The sequence below is a fragment of the Vombatus ursinus genome, unplaced genomic scaffold, assembly GCF_900497805.2.
Source record: "Vombatus ursinus unplaced genomic scaffold, bare-nosed wombat genome assembly UNPS02014909.1, whole genome shotgun sequence".
Taxonomy (NCBI): domain Eukaryota; kingdom Metazoa; phylum Chordata; class Mammalia; order Diprotodontia; family Vombatidae; genus Vombatus; species Vombatus ursinus.
The window spans coordinates 10,731,267-10,752,764 of record NW_020954687.1 but is presented as its reverse complement, the minus strand read 5'-3'; the positions used below and the strand labels follow the sequence as shown (position 1 = coordinate 10,752,764).

Below are 21,498 nucleotides of genomic sequence, written 5' to 3'. Positions count from 1 at the left end.
CAATTTTTTATCAATTCCATCCTTACAACATTTCTCATGTACATTCCAGTCTCTTAACTCACATAGTTGCAACTCTAATTCAAACTTTCTTCTTCTATCACCTGAAAATTCCAATAACTTCCTAAGTGGTCACCCTGCCTCAAGTCTTCCTATTTAAATCTATTCTGGACATAGCTACCAAAGAGATTTTCCTAAAACATAGATATGCTCATGTCTACACTCTACTGGATAAACTCCAGTGTTATGCTATTTACCTGTAGCATCAAATATAAATTCCTTTGTGGGGTATTTAAAGATTTTACTCTCTGACCCCTTCCTATCTTTTTAGTCTTCTTATATATTACTCCCATATGGTCCAGGGGTGGGAACCTGTGGCCTCAAGGCCACGTGTGGCCTTCCAGGTCCTTGGGTACAGTCTTTTGACTGACTCCAAGTTTTATAGAACAAATCCTTTTATTAAGGGGATTTGTTCTGTGAAGTTTGGATTCAGTCAAAGGGCTGCACTTGAGGACCAAGAGGGTCCTCAAAAGGAACCTTGAATGTACCCTTAAAGCTACAGGTTCCCCATCCCTGGTCTAGCCATTCTGATCTACTTGCTTTTCTTCTCACAATGTTCCATTTCTCATCTCCATGTAGTTGTATTACCTCTCCCAGTTATTTGGAATGCTCTTTTCCCCTTGCCTTTATCTCTTGGATCCCTTTCTTCCTTCAAGATTCAGCTCAAGTACTACTTTCTACAAGGAGACTTTCTCCCAATTCTCCTAGCTTCTAGTTCTTTCCTCTCCAAAATAACCTTGGTGTAGTAGATAGAGCCCTGGGCCCGAAGTCTGGAAGACCTGTGTTCATATCTGGACTCAAAAACTTACTAGCTGTGTGAGCCTGGGCAAGTCACTTAACCTCTGTCTGCCTCAGTTTCTTCAACTGTAATATGAGGAAAATAATAGCATCTCTACTTCCCAGGGTTGTTGTGATAATAAAATAAAATGCTATTTCTATAGTGCTTAGCACCTGGAACATAGTAAGTGCTTAATAAATGCTTATTTCCTTCATATATATTATATATAGCTATGTATGTATATGTGTATATTTATATAGGTGTCATTAGGTCATAGAGAGGTTCCTAAACTTATGTGGCCTACCACCCTATTTTCAAAAACAAAAAAAAAATTAGCCTTTTGAATCGGCTGAGGTGCCCGTGAAAAGGGTTTTAAGTAGCCATGGTGCCTAGCCGAAATGGCACGATTCTGAAGCCCCATTTCCACAAAGACTGGTGACGATGGGTTGCCACATCAGAAGGCAAAAGCCCATCAAGCAAAAGCACGTTGAGTAAGGCACCTCATGATGGGCCCTCCTGCTGACACCACACCAAAGTATGTGCTGGTAGAGGATTCAGCTTGGAAGAGCTTCGGGTGGCTGGTATCCATAAAAAAGTGGCACGGATCATTGGTATCTCAGTGAATCCTCATCACCAAAATAAGTCTACAGAGTCTCTCCGGCAAATGTGCAGCAGCTGAAAGAATATCGTTCCAAACTGATCCTCTTCCCAAGGAAACCATCTGCACCCAAGAAGGGAGATAGCTCTGGGGAATAACTCAAGTTGGCAACCTAGCTTACAGGACCAGTTATGCCCATCAGAAATGTCTACAAGAAAGAGAAAACACGAGTCATTACTGAAGACAAGAAGAATTTCAAAGCATTTGCTAGTCTTCGAAGGGCCTGGGCCAACGCCTGTCTCTTTGGAATCCGGGCAAAACAAGCCAAGGAGGTTGCAGAGCAAGATGTGGAGAAGAAAAAGTAAATAGCGTCTGAGAACTTTCAATAAAATAATACAAAGTTTTCAAAAAAGTTACTCAGCACCTCCCCTTGAAATCTACTTTCCTTAACCCTTTAATTTTTCTTTTTAAAGTTTGCATCATTTAAAAAATTATACATATACATATGATGCATCTTAAATTTAATAACTTATTGTAAATTTTTGTTTTTTTTCCTACATTAAAATTTTGATGATGCAATATTGTATCATGTAACTGTATAGTATCATATTGTAAACAAGTCATTACACACACACACATTCCTGACGATGCATGCTGGAGTTCCCAACAATGAATGACAGACTCACCTGCTGACACTTACTTGTTAAGAACTGTCAGCAGACTTGACCACTGATTGGTTATAACTTGCATTTTGTGTGTTTATTTGGAAAATAATGTAATCACTATGACTTTAACTCTGTTATACAACAAAACAGTTTTTCAAAATTGTTTCATCTTTCGTTTCTTTATGCTTCTACTGCCCCATTATTTTTATTCAATGCACCTGAGGCTACTATCCCCTTCCTGGATGGTTCCAGTGCACCCCAGGGGGCAGTATTCCCCACTTTGGGAAACTTTGGAACCTATAACCTAAGAGTTATAGCCGAAAGGGAACTTATAGAATATCAAGTCCCACAGCATCATTTTATAGATGAGGAAACTGAAGCACAAAGATGATGTGATTTTTTTTCCCCTCCCAGGTCATACAACTAAGAAGTATCTAAGGTAGGATTTGAACCTAGGACTTCTTGACTAAAAGGCTCAATCTATTATGTTGCCTCTAATAAGATGTGTTTTATTGCCCCAATAAAAAAATGCAAATTCCTTAAGAGCAGGAATGGTTTTCACTTTTTCATTTTAACCCTAGTCCTTAGAATAGTTCCTGGCAAATACTAAATGTTTAAGGAATGCTTGCTAGCTGTTATTAAGCATTTGCTATTGTCATGGCAGCCTGCTAGGTTTGGGGGATTAACAAAATGTTTACTACCTCTCATGGCAAGTATAAGCTCTTTTTTCGCTTTTAAAGTCATTCATATTGTGATCTCCATCTGTGTTACTAATATTATTATATATATATATATATATATATATATATATATATATATTTCCTCCCTGCACCTTTAAGGTCTAGCTGAACTGAGACTCTTGTCCCTTAGATATGACACTACAACTCTTATGTTTGTATCTTCACACTTGTTGTAACCCATGCTTGGCATGCATTTGTTCCTCACCTCTACCTCTTAGAATCCCATTTCCTTCATGCTTTGCCCAAAAACTACTTTCTAAATGCAGTCTTTCTTTATCCACTTGACCTCCCCATTTCCCCTTCTCCACAAACACACGCTGTTACCAGGGCCCTTCCCACAGTTTATCTTACATTTGTTTCTTATATACTTTATACAAAAAAAGGCCATAAAGCAAAGTGGATATAGAGCAGGCTAGCTTCAAAGCTAGGAAGATTTGGCCTCAAATTGGAATGCCCCTGGATGTTGGATGACTAATCTCTAATTGTTCAAGGCTATAAAATGCATAAATTGTGCCTACCCACATCCATAGAAGGAGTTTGCTCTCCCAGGAATTCCCAGTACCAATGATATCACTGATCCAACTCAATCTCCCCATATCTTGGGTATGCATATTTATGTACATGCTGTCTTGATTACATGTAAACTCCCTCAGGGATAGGATCATTTCATTTGTGTCTTTGTATCCCCAGAGCCAAGCACAGAGCATGACATGCTGAACATACTTAATAAGTACTTATCAATTGGTTGATTGCTTCATGAAATAGTCCCTCTCTGCCAGGATTCCTGCTGAGGGACACAACAGATATAGAAGTAAAATCAAAGTAATTCCAAGAAGGAGGGGGCAGCTAGGTGGCGCAGTGGATAGAGCACTGGCCCTGGATTCAGGTAGACCTGAGTTCAAATCTGACCTCATATACATAACACTTACTAGCTGTGTGACCCTGGGCAAGTCACTTAACCCCATTGCTTGGCCCCTCCCCCCAAAAATAATAATAATTCCAAGGAGGAGAAACTCCCAATGACCATTGTTTTACATGGAAGAAAAAAAATGAAGCCTAGAAAGATGACTTTCCAAGGTCACATTGTTAGTAGATAGTCAGACCCGAATCCTCTGCCTGCAAACCCAGGGCCACCACTGCCACTACCTCCCTCATCTCCTTCTCCTCTTCCTCCTCCTTCTCCTCCTGCTCTTTCTCCTTCTTTTTCTTCTTTTCCTGTTCAGTTTCCTCACAATAGCTGTTACAATTCTAGAAGAAGACTTATTTTCAAGAATGGCTGATTATGAACCCCAGAAACTCAAGAAGCAAGAGATGTGCTATGTCATTTTGAACTACTTTATCATTTAAAGGAATTGGGCTCATTCTTTGTCTACTTACTACTTTCCTCTATTAAACCCAAAGCAGGCTGGATTGACCTCTGGGTTTATGAGAACCAACCTCACGACTAAGAAATAATATAATTTACCTTAAATGCTGAGTACCTTATCCTGTAATGGAAACATTCACAATGAGTTCCAAAGGATGTGAAACATTTGATTGTTTCATAGAAGACAACATTTTACACACCTTCAATATGAGAACAAACCTCAATTTCACACAGCATTGTGGTATACAGCTTCATTAAATTATGTAACTTCATTTTTTCCCACTAAAGCTAATCAGGATTAAAAATGGGAACTTAATACAATTATGATAACCAAAAGATGGGTAAATGAGTGGTTTGTTCCTTATATATTCTGAGTAGAAAACCTGTCAAAATAATGCAAATGGCTCAAGATATGTGTTCAGGAAGATTTGATATGGTTTCCTAGTTTTAATAAGTGCCAAATCTACTCTGATAAAATTACATTTAGTTGTAGATTCCAAACAACTCTCATCCTCTCTCACATACAAGTATGGAAAGTACGACTTAATTTTCTCTGTGATGATTTATATAATGGAGGAATGGCACTTTTAATTATTAATACACCATTGATTAAGCATATCATTCCCATCAATGGCAATTTGATTACTGTAGGTACCTGTGATCTTCATACTTAAAGATTCATGTAAATAGCCTTATTTAAGATTAGTCTCTTATTCTAGTTAGTTAAAACATTGAAAATCTTACTGAAATGTAAAAATAAGGAAATAAGCCTAATTCAAAGTATGGAATTATGGATTTTAATTTAAAAAAATACATTTCATTAATATTTTAATGTATATTTAGTGATATATCACATTTTGTAGTTAAGTAATTATATTTATAGCCCTCAGACTTCACATTTTGATCCCTGGCTTTGAATCTAAACTTAGTATCAAAGATGAAGGGATTTAGAGATTGTCTAGTCCATCTGATTTCTAAATACTTTACATATGAAGAAACTGAGGCCTTAAGAGGTTAAGTGACTTGCCTGAAACCACTCAGGTGGAGAGTGGCAGAAGGAAGACTTGAATTTAAGTTCTCTAACTCTAAAACCAGTACGTTTGCTTACTATAACACTACATTTATAACAAAGCCATTGATTTTAAAAAGAAAAACTAATTTTTTTTAGCCTAATTTCCCTTATGGTTAGACCTTACAATTATCATAGATAGTTTTAGTCTTTAAAATCCTCAAAAATTTTATTTGTAACTCAAAAGGTAAGTAGATGTTATTAAGAAGAATGAGTTAAGCTAATAAAAGGATGCAAATTAAAAAAGGTATAAATTTCTTAATGATGCAGCTATGATCAAAAAAAGCTTTACATTTACAAGGATATATTTCTTCCCCATAACTTGAAGCTAACTTAAATCTTTCATTACTTAAGCCTATTGATAGAAATTGAGAGAAATATGTGGTATTTGTATGAATAGATGAAGGAAGGATGAAAGGAGTAAATAAAAAATCATTTATTAAATGATTACTATGATCCAGAATGTAGTAGAAGTAATATCCTAATACGTCCCATGTAAGTTATCTTTTTTTCCTTTAAAAGTATTGATAACATCCCTGAGTCAGATGGATCATAATGGGCAAATCATGTATATTAGCTTCATTCAGTTAAATCAACTGCATGTGTCCTTAATGGTTATGGTCACTGCATATTCTGCTATGGCTAAGTAAATCTCCTTTTCTTAACTATTGAGTGATCTCCAAGTGTTTCATTTTGTTCCAAAACTGAATGTAAACTATCTGGGGACTAACCTGAGTAAGGCATAGCCCAGAGATACCAGCATTATGCTAAGTCCTGAGTATACAAAGAGTGACACAGTCTCTACCTTTAAGGAGCTTACATTTGGAGGGAGGGAACAAATGTGGTAAAGCAGTATCTAAGGAAAGGAATTTTGATCTGGGGAGTCCTAGGGATGGTGATTTCATCCACTGGAAAGTAAACTGATGTGTCCTTTTCAAGAACAATGGTACTATTGATTTCATTACTTAGCCCAGAGTCAGAGGGGAGAGTGAGAGAGAGGAGTCATTTGCATGTATGGCAGAAAAGCAAAGGATAAGACAAGATGACCTGGGTGGACAACTGGATGAGTTTTGAAGTATGATCTTCTCTTGGTTCTGAGAGCGAGCTAGGTGAGTTACTCTGGCTGTCATGATTAGTCAAGACTGCTTAGCCTCAGGGTAGAAGTTACAAAAACAAATGAATTACTTTTTCTAGGAATTTGTGGCATGAGTTCTAGAGGTCAACTGTGGAAAAGAAGAACTCAGAATATCTTAATACAAATTAATCCTAAATTTAATTAAAAACAATAATAACAATAGTAATGACAATAACAATAATGATAGTAATAATTTTCTTAGATAGCCCCAAATTTCTTCAGCTGAATCTTGATTATATTCTAAGAGAATTACAAGACTTTATTGTAATATTGTTTCCTTTCTTTCATATGTCTTGAATGTGGTCTCTATGGAGCCAGTAATGACTGGTTTTGCCCAGAAAGGAGGATCTGTTCTTTTCCTGTTCCTCCTCCTTTTCTTCCTTTCCTTTTCTTTAGAGTCTTTTCAAAGGACTCTTTTGGTACTTTTCTTTGACAAAGTAGTATACCAGAAGTGTAATGACTTCTTCCTATATTATATAATAATCAATTCTGCAGTTGACTGAGCCTAGATTAAGACCTGTGATTTTCCTTTTTTCTATTAAATAAAGTATAGCACTCACTCACTCTATCAAATTATGTAGAGCAGATGGAATGAAGCTGGCTGGAGGAATCAGAGATTTTCACTTTTGGGGTTTGTTTGTTTTTGAACTACTGACAAAAAAGAGAACTAAAAGAGACAGTGGGACCTTCACTCTTGCCCCGGAGGAAGTCTTTATGAAGGAGACAACTGTTTGTACGTGTGTCTTTGGGGAGGAGGGAGTTGAGCTCAGCTCAGTAAGCATATTTTTGTAGAGATTGGAGAGGACATTGATGTGGGTGCGGTTGCTGGCATTTGAGCAGCTGTCATAACTAATGGTTGCCAACAAATGCTGCCAGGCATACCAGTCATTGCTAAACCTTTCATTTGAGAAAGCTGATAACAGACAGTGATATTTTTTTGCTTCTTTCTTCTTTTTCTCTTAACTATCTCAGGAGAGTATATATTAAATTCAAAGTTTGCCTATTCTTTAAAGTTTATTTATTTTCAATTATTATTAAAACCTAGTATAAAAGTATGGTTGGCCACAGGAATTTCTGATGTGTATGTGTTTCATCATGGGAGTGAAATGCAAGAGAAAAGAGTAGTGACTGGCATGTGACATAGAGAGAAAGAATGGGAGAAAGGAAAAGAAAGAGATTGTTGGAAATTGCCTATATCTTTCTCTCTGGGGTCTGTGGAGCCAAATGAAAGAGAAGCTTATTGATTTATAACTTCTGAAAGCATTATGAAAGCATGAATCTGGTGTTTCCCCTAGGCACAAGGTGATCTTAGCAGTACTATCTGTCTGATGGGGAATTAGGTAGGCCACTTTGATGTTTCCATTATTCCACTCTGAACATGTTTAAGAAGACCCACCCATCAAAAGAGTCAACTAAGGTCAGTGACTAGAGAGAAAATCACTGTCTGTGGGAAGAGAAAAGGAGTGGCTGGGCAAGACTCATGTTACCCCTTTTCTAAAGGAAAGGGGCAGAGAGAAAAGGAGTAAGAATCATAGTTACCTCTTCTGCAACAGTTCTGAAATATCTTTTCACTCAGGGGAAAGAAAAACAAACATATTTTCCCATAAACATAGCTACATTAGGATTATTTATATTTCAGATTCTATAGATTTATTCCATAATACCCTGTGTTTCAAGGGGTAAAACACAACAAAATGGAAAGACATGGGCTCAAGTTCAACCTTCAATGTGACCAAATCATTCAACTCTCTAAGTCTCTCATATAATCAAAATAACGATGCTCATACCTCCTGCCTCATAATATTATTGTGAGGTTATAATACAATTACAATACAATTCAGATTGTGTGCAGAGCAGTAGTCTAGATTTTGGAGGAGTTGATACATTTGGAAATAATATAATCCCTGCCCTTAAGAAGACATCTATCCAATTGAAGGGAAAACATCAATTCATGTAACTATAATACACATCATTATATAATTACATTTGAGAGTTGTGAAAGAAATTGCAATGTGAAGTCCGAATGGTAAGGTCATCAATCTGTTGATTTCTCTTTATGGTGAAGAATAAGGAAAACTTAGCGGAATTTGGAATTTGAATTCAATCTTAGGATAATAGTTCAAGAGAAGGGAAGAAGGGCTTCAAAGTATAGGGAACATCTAGCGTGAAGTCAGAAGAAAGAGAACAAAGGGTGAGCTTGTTAGAAAATGAGTAGTCCATTTTGTTTCAACCATGGGATGGGATAATAGGTAAAGTTGGAGAATTAAGTTTGTACCTGATCCTGGAAGGCCTTGAATGTCAAACAAAGATATATGAACTTAAAATTATAGCCATTAGAGGAACCAATGAGAAGAAATACAAAAGGATTTGTGGTAAAAATAAAAGGCATATTGGAAGGGGAAAGTAGCAACAGGAATGAATGTAAAGAAAGTATTGTAATATTCCAAGTTGGTGGAAATGGGGGCCTGTATTAGTGATGTGGTGGTAGAAATAAAGAGGGGCAGATGAAAGAAATGTGTAAATGGAATCAACAGGATCTAGTAAATGCAAAGATATAGAATATGAATGAAAGGGAGGGCTAGAGATAACTCCAAGGTTACAAACATGGATGTCTAGGTCAATAGGGATACCAGAGATTAAAATATTAAAGGCAGAAGCAGAAACAAGTGTTGGTGGAAAGATAATAAGCCTAGCTGAGATGTGATAAATGATAACGTGTATGTTTTAGTTAATAACATTAGCCTTTTAAATTTCTTGTAATATGAACACAAGGAGTAGTGAATTGGTTCATCAGAAGTACTGGAAGATTCATTTGTTACTCTTAGGTGAACTCTCAGTTAGTCAATAAAAATTTATTAAGTTGCATTATGTGCCAAGAACTGTGGTAAGTGCTGGACATACAAAGAAAGGCAAAAGAGAGTCTCTAATTCTGTGTCATTGCATGACTTAGTTTTCCCATCTGAATTTGAAGCAGTAAACTGGAAGACTGAGCTGCTCATACTTTATTAGTCAGCAATCTAGCTCTATCAGTTTTGGGGGTTGAGTGTATATAGTTAATAATAGCTGCTGCTGCTGCTGCTAATGATGATGATGATGATATACACATGTTATAATGGGTAAGGCGATACACAGTGGCATAAATAATAATTGAACTCCCTGTCCTGATTTGTAGCTTATGGCTTCACATATAATTATTACTAAAGAAGCTACTTTTAAGGTCTGATAATTTTAGACCAGATTTTCCTTCCTGATAAACCCTTGAAATTTTTAAAGGAAGACATTATTGGGAGGTTTTATTCATTAAAAGTATTATATATAATGTACTTGAATTACTTCAAGAAATTCAATTGCTGAATTTAGCTGAAAATTAGCTGAAATTAGCCAATTGTAATTTATTTCATATATTATAACTGCTCATAAACTGAGTTTACCTCAAAAATGTTTCTCAACCTAATGTGTACCTCTAAATGTAGTTGGCTTTCTTGTAATAAAACAAATCTCATAAAAATGCATTGACTTCAGAAGGCACAGATTTTATAATTATACTATAAAACTTTTCTAAAGGAGTGCTATTTTTTATTCTAATTAGGAAAAGTAAATTCAAAATTAAGCATAACATTCTAATTTTGACTGACCTCTATAGTAAAAAATGATACAGAAATCAGCTAATAATATAACCCTTTTGCCATACATGCATGGTCTTAAAACTCTCTTGTTTAAGGGCCTCTTTGGTTGGAATTAGACAAATGGCCTATGGCAAGAATAATGTGCTAAGTGTTCTTTTTTCTCCAACCATAATTTTTCATTAATTCATTTTTTATGGTTGAGTAGGGAAGGATTCATCATAATAGGGCCAAGAAAACAAAGCTATTGTTTTCAAATAATTAAAGTATAATGGTATAATAGAACATTTATTAATCATGCATTTGGGGAGAAAAAAGGTGTGTTTATATAAATCTTAATATAAATAAAACTATACATATTATAAAAATATCACAAGCATTAGTCCATTTTATGTTTGGAGAACTGTCAGGTCAAAGACCTTAGGATATCACTCAGCCCGATACATATGAGCTGTGTAAGCCCTAAGAAAGTAATTTGATTTCTCTGAATCTCAGTTTCTTCATCTACAATTGGAAATGATAGCACCTATATCACATGGAGAGTCGTGAGAACCAAATGAACTTATATATGTATAACATATATATGTAGATATTATCTATGTATAACATATATAATATAACATATAAAGGACTATCTAAATTACATACATACATACATGTATATATACACACATAGTTTGATATATATGTGTGTGTGTGTGTGTGTAGATAGATAGATAAAGATATATATAGATATGTAGATACAGATGGCAATGTAGGGTCACTTAGAGTTCTGGAACATCCCAAACATGGAGAAGGGACATGTTTCAGTTGTTTTATAAGCTTCCCCTCTAGCTGCTATAGTGCCCTGTTGCTTTCCAGACATTGAAACAGAGTTTCTGAGGATGGTAAATATAAAGAAGTTGTACTGATCGTGACTCCCATGGGATACAAGCTGGATCAGATCGACTATTTTGTGAATATAAAGTAAAATTGTCTTTTGCCAGTGAATTCTCAATTCCAGGAACTTGTACCATTTAAAGAATATTAGGTTAGTTCAAAATAAATATTCTTTTTTTTAAAATATGATTTAATAGTAAGCAAATACATCCTGCTTTTTCAAAGGCATCTCCTTAAAGCTCATGCCTTGTTAGGAAGTTACTGCCTCAGATTAATGGAGAACATCAAACTAGAGAGTAGCCCATTCTCCTGGTATCCTGGAGTGGGAGTGTATGATAAAGTGTTTAGGATTCATGTACAGCAGCAAACTGTATAAAGAGTGAGGATAAATGGATATAATTAAGTACTAATAAGTAATTGATGAAGCTGAATTACTATTCACTCAATAAACGTCTAAGTAAACTTTCATATAGAAAGCTAGCATTAAAGCTCACCTTCACATAGATGGGAAAAATTTGGCTGAATTGTTTTAATTTGCAGTGAAGTTCACACTGAATGTGGAGCCCCCTCAGAGCCTACAGTTTATCCTGTGGTGGTAGTAAAAGGATCAAATCTCTTTCTGTAGTAAAAGTGTTTAAAAAAATCTATGTGAAGGAAAATCCTATTTATTTCCAAGTTATTTAGGTTCACAGGAAAAGGACTTTTCTAAGCAGGCCTACCACCCATAGAATACATTGGAGAGAAAACTATAACTCTGGGTCCCCTAAGAAGCAGTTCTTTAATGAGCCAAATTTGTGGGTTCAAATCTGGTTTGAAACACTTACCAGCTGTATAACCCTGGACAAGTCACTTTTTTGCCTCAGTTTCTTTATCTGTAAAATGAGTTAGAGAAAGAAATGGCAAACCATTCCAGTATCTTTGCCAAGAAAACCCCAAATGGAGTCAGAAAGTGTCAGACACAACTGAAAATACCTGAACAAGTGTATATGTTTAATATTGCTATTACTTCATTGTCTATGGTACCTTTCAGCAAGATGTAGTTTCCATGCTTAATTGCTTTAACTAAATATATTTTTGCTTTTGCCTTGTCTGAGGTCATAATTGCTACCCCTTGTTTTTTGTTTGTTTGTTTACTTCAACTGAAGCATAACAGATTTTGCTTCAGCCCCTTACACATACTCCTTGTGCATCTCTCTGCTTCAAGTATGTTTCTTGGGAAAAAAAAACGTATTGTTGGATTTTGGTTTTTAATCCACTCTGCTTGCAGCTTCTATTTTTATAGGTGAATACATTCCATTCAAATTCACATTACTAATTGTGTATTTCCTTCCATCCAATTCTTCCCTGTTTATCCTTCTCTCTTTCTCCTTTCACCCTGTCCCTCCCCAAAAGAATTTTGCTTCTGACCACCACCTTCCCTAATCTGCCTTCCCTTTTATCAACCAACCCTTTTTGTATTCCCTTCCCCTCCTTCTTCCCGATATGTTGAGATAGATTTCTATACCCAATTGAGTGTATATATAATTCTTTCTTTAAGCCAATCCTGATGAGAGTAAGGTTGAAGGGTTGCCCACCACCCACACAACTCCATCTTCTGCTCCATGGTAAAAGCTCTTCCTTTCATGTCTCTTTTATATGAGATGGTTTACCTCATTCTTCCTGCCCCTTCCCCTTTTTCTCAGTGCATTTCTCTTTCTCAGATCTTAATTTTATTTTTTGTATCATCTTATTGTAATGAACTGATACCTGTGCCCTCTGTATGTATACTTCTAACTGCCCTAAAAATGATAAAGTTTTTAGGAGTTACAAGTATCATCCTCCCATGTAGAAATATAGACAAGTTAACCTTATTGAATCTGTTATGATTTATCTTTCATGTTTACCTTTTTATGCTTTTTGTAATTATTGTATTTGGAAATCAAATTTTCTATTCAGCTCTGCTCTTCATCAGAAATGCTTGAAACTTCTCAATTTCATTAAATGTTTATTTTCCACTTAAGGATTACACAGGTCTTTTTTTTGGGGGGGGTAGGGTTAGAGGATTCATAGCCTATAAACTCTAAAGGCATTGGATTGGCCTAGAGGAAGTTTCTCATAGCAATTAAATTGTAGATTAGGGCCAACAATAGTCCTTCAAAACATTGTATTAGGTGGTATGAATTCAAAGAGAAAATGAATGCAAAGAAAACAAGTCTCCACTAAAAGAGTTTAGTTCTTATTTAATACCTACAATCTGGATTATGGTTCTATTATTTGTCTGAAACATCTCTCCCCAAAGTAACTAAGGGACTCTTTACTATTAAATTAGTCAGTTTTTTCTCAATACTCATTCTATTTCATTTCAACTTCATATAAGATACGGTAGTTATTTTTTTTTTTTACATAGTCACACCATTCCTTCCTCTTGGATGTATTCTTGATTATATGACACTGCTCTTTCCTGTTTTTTTTTTCCCTTTTTCTCTGACTGATCCTTTTGTGTTTCCTTTGCTCATTCTCCATCTCCTGACCCCATAATATAGTTATTCCCCAAGGTCCTGCCCTGTACCATCTTCTTTTCTATCACTTCATCCTCTTTCTTGGTTATCTCATAAGCTTCTAGGGGTTCAATTATTTCTTCTGTGTACATGATTTCCATTTCTATACATCCATCCTTAATCTCTCCTGATATCGCAGATCTCTTTTTTCAATTGTTCTATCTCCATATTTCTGTTCCCTTCTCTCTAATCTCTGAGCCAGTGTCCTATTCAGGTCCATATTGCCCAGGACTATTGAAATAACTTCCAAGAGGAATCAATGATTAGGGACATAAATATAAAGAATGAAAAACTACCTACTCTTAAGGACCTTAGAGTAAAGAAGTCCATATACCAGGTATCCCAAAAGTCTCATGAAGTTATTGGTTATTAAAGTTTAAAGCATCAATAAGACTTGTAGGACAGCCTGCATGAGTATAATTAAGGCCATTTCTGGAAACATAAAATTGTCCTTACTGCTTTGGACCAACCAAATGTATGTAATTCACCAATGAGCTCGTTTGAGTTTATAAGGCAGTGAGGAAAACTTATGAAATATGAATGGAAACTTAAAAGCGAATGATTACACATTCAGCAAGCTATTTTCTTTTACTTATGGACACTACCACATATGTTTCAAATTATTTCCCGTGAGGTTTGGTCAAATGACAGCTTTTCCTATACCCTAGCCCAATCACCGTGCACTTATGAGAACATGTCAGATAAAGCACATATCTTGTCTAGATGAGCTATGCTTATTCTTTCCTGATCATAGGTGAAAAGAGCATTGTTGTTGTTGTTAATCAGTAGTTTCTGACTTTCTGTGACTCAATCTTGGGTTCCATTGGCAAAGATACTAGAGTGGTTTGCCATTTCCTTCTCCAGCCCATTTTACAGATGAGGAAACTGAGGCAAACAGGGTTAAGTGACTTCCCCAAGGTCACACATTTAGTAAGTGCCTGAGACTGGATTTGAACTCACAAAGATGAGTCTTACTGATTACAAGTTTAGTGTCCTATATCTACTTCACTAACTAGCTGCTTTAGGTGAAAAAGTCATTATCTTGAAATGGATGTGTCTAGACTTAGATATGTCCTAGTAAGTTTTATCAGGCTAGAGATCCTGTGCCTTTTGGTTGCATCCTCTTACAGTAAAGGAGAAAGGTCATTAGCAACTGTTTCAGAGCTCTTAGAGAAGACAAACATCAACAAAAGGATTGATCCAAACATGGCCCATTTTACCAGAAGACAATGAAAGGTATTTAGACAGTATAGAGCCTGGATGAAATATGCCTCAGTGCAGAACATTTTTTTTCTTCTCATGAGAAATCTGAATATTTGAAAGACAAATTTTCTATTCAGCTCTATTCTTTTCATCAGGGATACTTGAGAGTCCTCTTTTATTAATTATTCATTTTCCCCTTGAATATTACTTAGTAGGTTATTCATGGTTGTAATCCCAGATCCTTTGTTCTCTAGAACAAGATATTTTAAGTCTTCTGCTTTTTTTAACATGGTAGCTGCTAAGTCTTGAGTAATCCTGACTGTGGCTTCAAATATTTGAATTGTTTCTTTTTAGCTGCTTGAAGTATTTTCTCTTTGACCTGCGGGCCTTGGAATTTGGCTATGATATTTTTAGAAGTTTTCATTTTGGGATTTCTTCCGGATGTTAATTATTTTAATTTCTACCTTCCCTCTGGCTCTAGGATATTGGCATAGTTTTCCTTGATAATTTCTTGAAATGTGATGTCTGGGCTCTTTCTTTGATCATGGCTTTTAGTAATTCTTAAATTATTTCTCCTCAATCTCTTTTCCAGGTCAGTTGTTTTTCCAATGAGATATTTCACATTTTCTTCTTTTGATTTTATTTAGCTTCTTAATGTCTTATAGAGTCATTGGCTTCCACTTTGCTAATTCTAATTTTAAAGAAATTATTAGCTTCAGTGAGCTTTTGCACTTTTTTTCAATTTGACAAATTCTGCTTCTGAAGGAATTGTTTTTATCAGTAAATTTTTGTACCTCTATTTCCTTTGTGCAAAATCTGATTTTTTAATGTCATTTTGCTCAGTATTTTTGTGCCTCTTTTACTAAGCTGTTAATTCTATTTTCCCCCAAATTTTCTTTCTTTGCATTCATTTCTTTACCTAACTTTTTTTCTACCACTATTATTTGATTTGGAAAATCATCATTTAGCTTTTCCAGGAATTCTTGTTGAGCTTGTATCCAATTCACATTTTTCTTTGAGGCTTTATTTGCAGCTATTTTTATTTCGTTGTTTTCTGAGGTTGTGTTTTGATCTTTCCTACCAACACAGTAGATTTTTTTTAATGATCATGTTTGTTTTTTGTAGTTTGTTTATTTTGTCATCCTATTTCCTAATTTTGAACTTTATGTTAATATTGACCTGTTTCTATCATGAAGATAGGTAGCACTGTTTTCAGAAGGCTTTTTTTTTTTTTTTTGCATTGTTGTTTTCAGAGCTGGTTCTGGGGGTTTGAGAGTTTTCAGTGCTTTCAAGGTGGTGTGATCTGTGGAGAGTTGTAGTCATGCCTATCTTCATCTATATTCTTGTCCTTACCCCACAAGGGCCCCTAATCCCTTGAAATTGCAAATGATACTATTCTCTAGGACTCACAATCCCTTAGGACTTAAAATAGGGCTCTTCATAAAGTGATACTGTTCCTCAGGGTCCCTCACCATTTGTCACCAAAAGTGATATAGCTACTTAGGGCTTCTACTACAAAAGTGCACCTCTCTGACCATGAACTATGATCCAGGGAGCAACTAGGTAGTGCAGTAGATAGAGCACCAGCCCTGGAGTCAGGAGGACCTGAATTCAAATCCAGCCTTAAACACTTGACACTAACTGTGTGATTTTGGGGAAGTCACTTAACTCCAATTGCCTGGGGGACGAGGGGAGAACTATGACCCAGATGTGGGTGTAGGCAATGGATTCACCAAACAACATCTGGTTTTCTATCTAGTACTAATACGGGGGTCTCCTAAAATCTCTTTTTGATCAGTTTCTAGGTCCATTTACCATCTTTGGCTTGAGAGCTTCTGAAGTTGCTACTGCTTCTGTCCTACCATCTAGTCATAGCACTAGTGTTTCATCTACATGGGATCCAGGTCTGCCTCGACTCCTAGGTCACAGATTTCTCTTTCCTACTCCTAAATTGTCTTGGTGATTCACTCTGACCTTTTGTTGGCTCTGTCACTCCAGAATTTGATTTGAGTAATTCCTTCAAAGTTGTTTGGAGGGGAATGTTGGTAGAGCTCAGTTGAACCCTTTCTCTACTCTGCCCTCTTGGCTCTGCCCCCAGAAGTCTAACTTCAGTCTCTCTTGAGCTCCTTTGCCATAGTTTTGTATTCTGGACAGAAGGATTATATGGTAGAGATAAGAACTGAGTCCAGGATTTAACAGTGCATGTAACACATTTGACTTAACATTGACTAATTTCTGGTCACCAGGGAATTACACTTGTTACCACCTTACCATCATGAATATTTAGTGACTTTTCTGGTTTATGGAATTTGGTGACTAACTAAGGGGCAATCCATTTATTCAATGGACTTACCTGGGGTAAGGATGTTCTTGCTAGTATACAGAGATGAAGATAATTGTCTTTGAAACTTTTATACTGGCTTTGAATGCTCCTGCAATTTAATAATAAAACACTATTTTTTGTTTTGCAAATTACTTTACATAAATTATTTCATTTGATGTTCCCATCAAGCAGAAAGACAGATATTAATATACCTCTTATTTTAATGGATTAAAAAATTGAGGATCAGAGAGATTAAAACACCTGTCATACATCAATACAGTATATATTCAAATCTAGGTCTTTTAGATTCCAAGATTAACACCATTTCCAGTAGGCCATGATGCTTCTCATTATGGCCCAAACTTGATACTTCTGTGACTGAGAGCCTGTCCACACCTATTGTCCCTCCATGGTACAGATAAAAAATTATTCTTGCTTTCTCATCCTACGAAATTCTCATCTACATCATTCCATAAATTCTCTGTATTGAGAATATTTTGGTCTGCTAGACATTTTCCTCTATGTCTTTCAATATATTGTTGATATTGGTGTGTTATTTAGGAAATAGGAGTTCCTTAACCTCCATTTTTTATATGTAACTTTAGTACTTAGAGTAGTGAATGGAAGAGAGTAGGAATTAATAAATGCTTATTGATTGATTGATAAAGGAAGATTTAATAAAATAAATAAATATACAGTAAACATTAATCTCTGAAAGAAATTTGCAAATGTTCATCAATATATCTGCAAAGTCATAGTACATATGCTCTTAATCTTTTAGAGTGTGAATGTCAATTCAGTTCATTTTATTTTACTTCCAAAGTTTGTTATATATTTGATATTTGACTAGACCATTCCTTTGTAAATTTTTTTTTGGAAAAAATTATGTTACACTTTATTTATACCTTTATGCCTTGGCTTTTTAATGTTTTTTCTCCACTGAATGAAATTTATATTCCTATTAAGGTAGAAACTTTGAAGCACATTTTGATCAAATCAGTAGGGTTTTAAAAACCCCGAATATAGTGATGACAGGAGCACATTTGTAAATACTAGTAATAATGAAAGAATCTTTTTTTTCTAAATGTTTTCCATATCATCATCATCATCAGGAAATTAAATCTTGGGACTTTAAGCATCTGTTAAGCATGCTTATATAAGAAAATTTCTATAACTTCTTCAGAGAAAGATATAATTTCTATTATTCTCAAAATGAGACCTCAAATGAGGGAGAAAAAAAAAAACAATTTCCTGAATGGAAACACATCAGCCACTTTAGTGAAATTACTCTGAGAATTCTTTTGGTCCTGACTTGTATTGCAAAGATCTATGAAACTAGTCATGTGGAACCACAGAATCAAAGGGTTGAAGATAATGAAGTTATTGAAGGTGTAAAGCAATATTGTCCTATTTAATTATGTTATTCAGATTGGCTCATGATCTCAATCCAAATGACTCAGTCTCACAGATCTTTGCCTTTTATCTTTGGACTTGCATTTCAAGAGATTGATATATAGAAAGAAAATAAATTGGTCATACTGGTTAGACAACTACTCTTCAGTGACACAAAAAGGCAGCATGACTTAGCTGAAAGTCATGAAAACCTGTATTCATATCTCAATTCTGCCATTACCTTGCTGTAGAAATTTGTGCAAGCGAGTTACTGCTTAAATTTCCTCATTTGGAAAATGAGGAAGGAAATAAGCATTTATCAAAGACCTACTATATGCCAGGCACTATACTAAGTGCTTTACAAATATTATTTCATTTGATCCTTATAGCAGCTCTGGGAGGTAAGTTGCTAATATTACTTCCATTTTACAGTTGAGGAAACTGAGGCAAAAAGAAGTTAAGTATCTTGCCCAGGGAATCATAACTAATTGTTGTCTGTGGCTGTATTTGAAGTCAGGTCTTTCTGACCCCAGATTCAGTTCTCTATCCATTATACTACCTGTCTGCCTCAATGAGAATAATTACACCTATTTTAGGTATCTAAGAATGTTGTATGAGCAAAAAGAGATAATGCTGTCAGTGATCAATCTTTAATGACAGCAGAATTGATGGTAGCAAAAAACTAGAAACAAAATGGTTGACCACTGGTTGTGGAATGATTGAACATATTATGGAATATGAATGTAATGGGATATTATTGCACTTTAAGAAGTAATGCTGAGAGGAAGCTTGGGGTAGTGGATAAGGAGATGGCCTTAAACAAAAAAAAACCAAATGAACAAAAAAACAACACCACCAACAACAACAAAAAACTAAGTGTCAATTCTGACACATAGATTATGTTACACTAAGCAAATAATTTAGTGTCTTAGCGCCCCAGGCAACTCTCTGAGCTAAAGTAGTAGAACAGGTTTTGACCTCCATTGATAGAGGGAATTTCCTCATCTCTGAGATCTTTTTATCTATAAAAATAATTTGTAGCATTTTCTATGTGATGAATATAAAGGCTTTTTTTTAAATAAAAGAACACATATCAATCAATAAACAGCTAGTAAGTGTCTAAGGCCAAATCTGAACTCAGGTCTTCCTGACTTCAAGTCCAGTCCTCAATCTAATACATCACCAAGCTTTCTGCTTATAAAAGTGAGAACATTGGTGGTAGTGGATTTATTTGGAAATGATTATGTAAAAAGGTATTGATAAAATATTACTAATATAGCAGAATTGAATAGTAAAGTCTAATAAGCAGAAGAACAAGATACACAATGATTATAATAGTGCAAAGAGGAAAAATATTAAAAATTCAACTAAATATTGAGAAATTGTAGTGACTAATCTTGAGAGGGGGGAAGAAATGAAAAAAAAATATGCCATTCTTATTTTGTGGAAAGGTTAGTCTGCAGGTTCCCAATGGTATATTCACTGCTGTGTGATCAACATGATGTCTGGTTTTGCTTAATTATTTTTCTTTGCTTATGGGGGAGAAGGAAAGAAGCATTTACATAGTGCCTACTATGTTCCAGGAACTGTGCTAAGCACTTTAGGGATGTTATCTCATTTGATCCTTACAAAAGACCTGTGAGGAAGGTGCTATTATTATCTCAATTTTACAGTTAAAGAAAATGAGGTGAACAGAGGTTAAGTGACTTGCCCAGGCTCACACAACTAGTAAGTGTCTAAGGCCAGATTTGAACTCAGGTCCTGACTTAGGCCCAGTATCTCTCTCCAATGTACCACAAAGCTACCTGCTTGTACGAGTAAGAACATTGATGGCAATGCATTTATCTGGAAATGAAGATATAAAAAGGCATTGATAAAATATTGCTAAAAAAACATGACAATATAGTCTGTCTCCCTTCTAAAATAGTTTTTACTAGCTTCCCAATTGATTTTTTTCTAACAACCTGAAGTGTCTTTGTCTCCCCACTACTGAACTACCTATTGCCTCTAGGATCAAATGTAAACTCCTTTGTTTAGCATTAAAACTATTTAACAAACCCACTTGCTATTTCTCATTCACAATGCTCTATCTCCTGTCACTGTCTTTACATCAGTACATTCCTGGAACACTCCACTGCCTGCTCTTTTCTCCTAGAATCCCTGGCTTCCATTAAGGCTCAACTCACTGCTCCCTTTCAGAAGATCTTTCCAGATTCTTTGTTTTCTACTGTGCCAAAGTAGCTGGTAGTGCCTTCTCCTTAAAGTTATTTTGCATCTTTTCTGAATTTATCTTATATTTATTTACACATTATATCCCCATTGGAATGCAAGACTTTTGAAGGCAAGAACTGTTTTTCCCCCTTTTTTCTTCCTTCCTTCCTTCCCTTTTTCTTCCTTTTTTCTTTCTCTCTTTTATTCTTTTTTTTTAATCCCTAACACTTACTACAGTGCCTGGCACATACTAAGTCATTAATAAATGATTATTTGTTGATTGATACACATGGGTATTCATAAATCATTTAGAAAGGGTGGAGCTAAGATACTAGAGTAGAGGTAAGGGGTAAGGGACCTCCCCCAAATTTCCTCACCAAACAACATTGAAATCCACAAAATGACTTCTGGAACAGAAGAACCAACAAAAGGACAAGGTGAAACAACTTTCCAGCCCAAGAAAACTCAGGTTGGCAAGAAAAGTCTGTCTCACTTGAAGAAGAGTACAGCACAGTCCAACGCAAGACACTCCCAGTAAGTTAGCAGTGAGATTGGAGTCCCAGATCAAGTCAAGAGCAAGGTTCTAAATGAGGCACTGGGCCTCTGCACCAGGCAGCTAGTAGTAAGCCTCGGAGGGAACTGAATTGGCAGCAGCAGCTTCTGGACCTCTTAGCCTACAGATGGTAAAGGGTTCTGATAGTTGGTCAGAAGAAAATTACAGGGGAACCTTTGCTGGCAATGGGGGCAGTACTCTGTTGGATCGGCCATTTGAGGTTCTCAATCTTAGGGCCAGGAAGAGCACTTGTACACTAAAGCATACAGCCACAGGGGAGAGTGGACACTAGTCACAAGGCCAGGGCCAAAAAGAGGGTTTGTAGTTATTCACAGACCAGAGCACAGGCCAGGAGAACAGTGACCACAT

At 35.7% G+C, this 21,498-nt stretch overlaps 1 pseudogene; it reads left to right on the top strand.

Annotated features, from left to right (window-relative positions):
* The first annotated feature begins 1,217 nt into the window (after positions 1–1,217).
* LOC114029010 lies at positions 1,218–1,798 on the top strand (annotated as a pseudogene).
* The last annotated feature ends 19,700 nt before the right edge of the window (positions 1,799–21,498 follow it).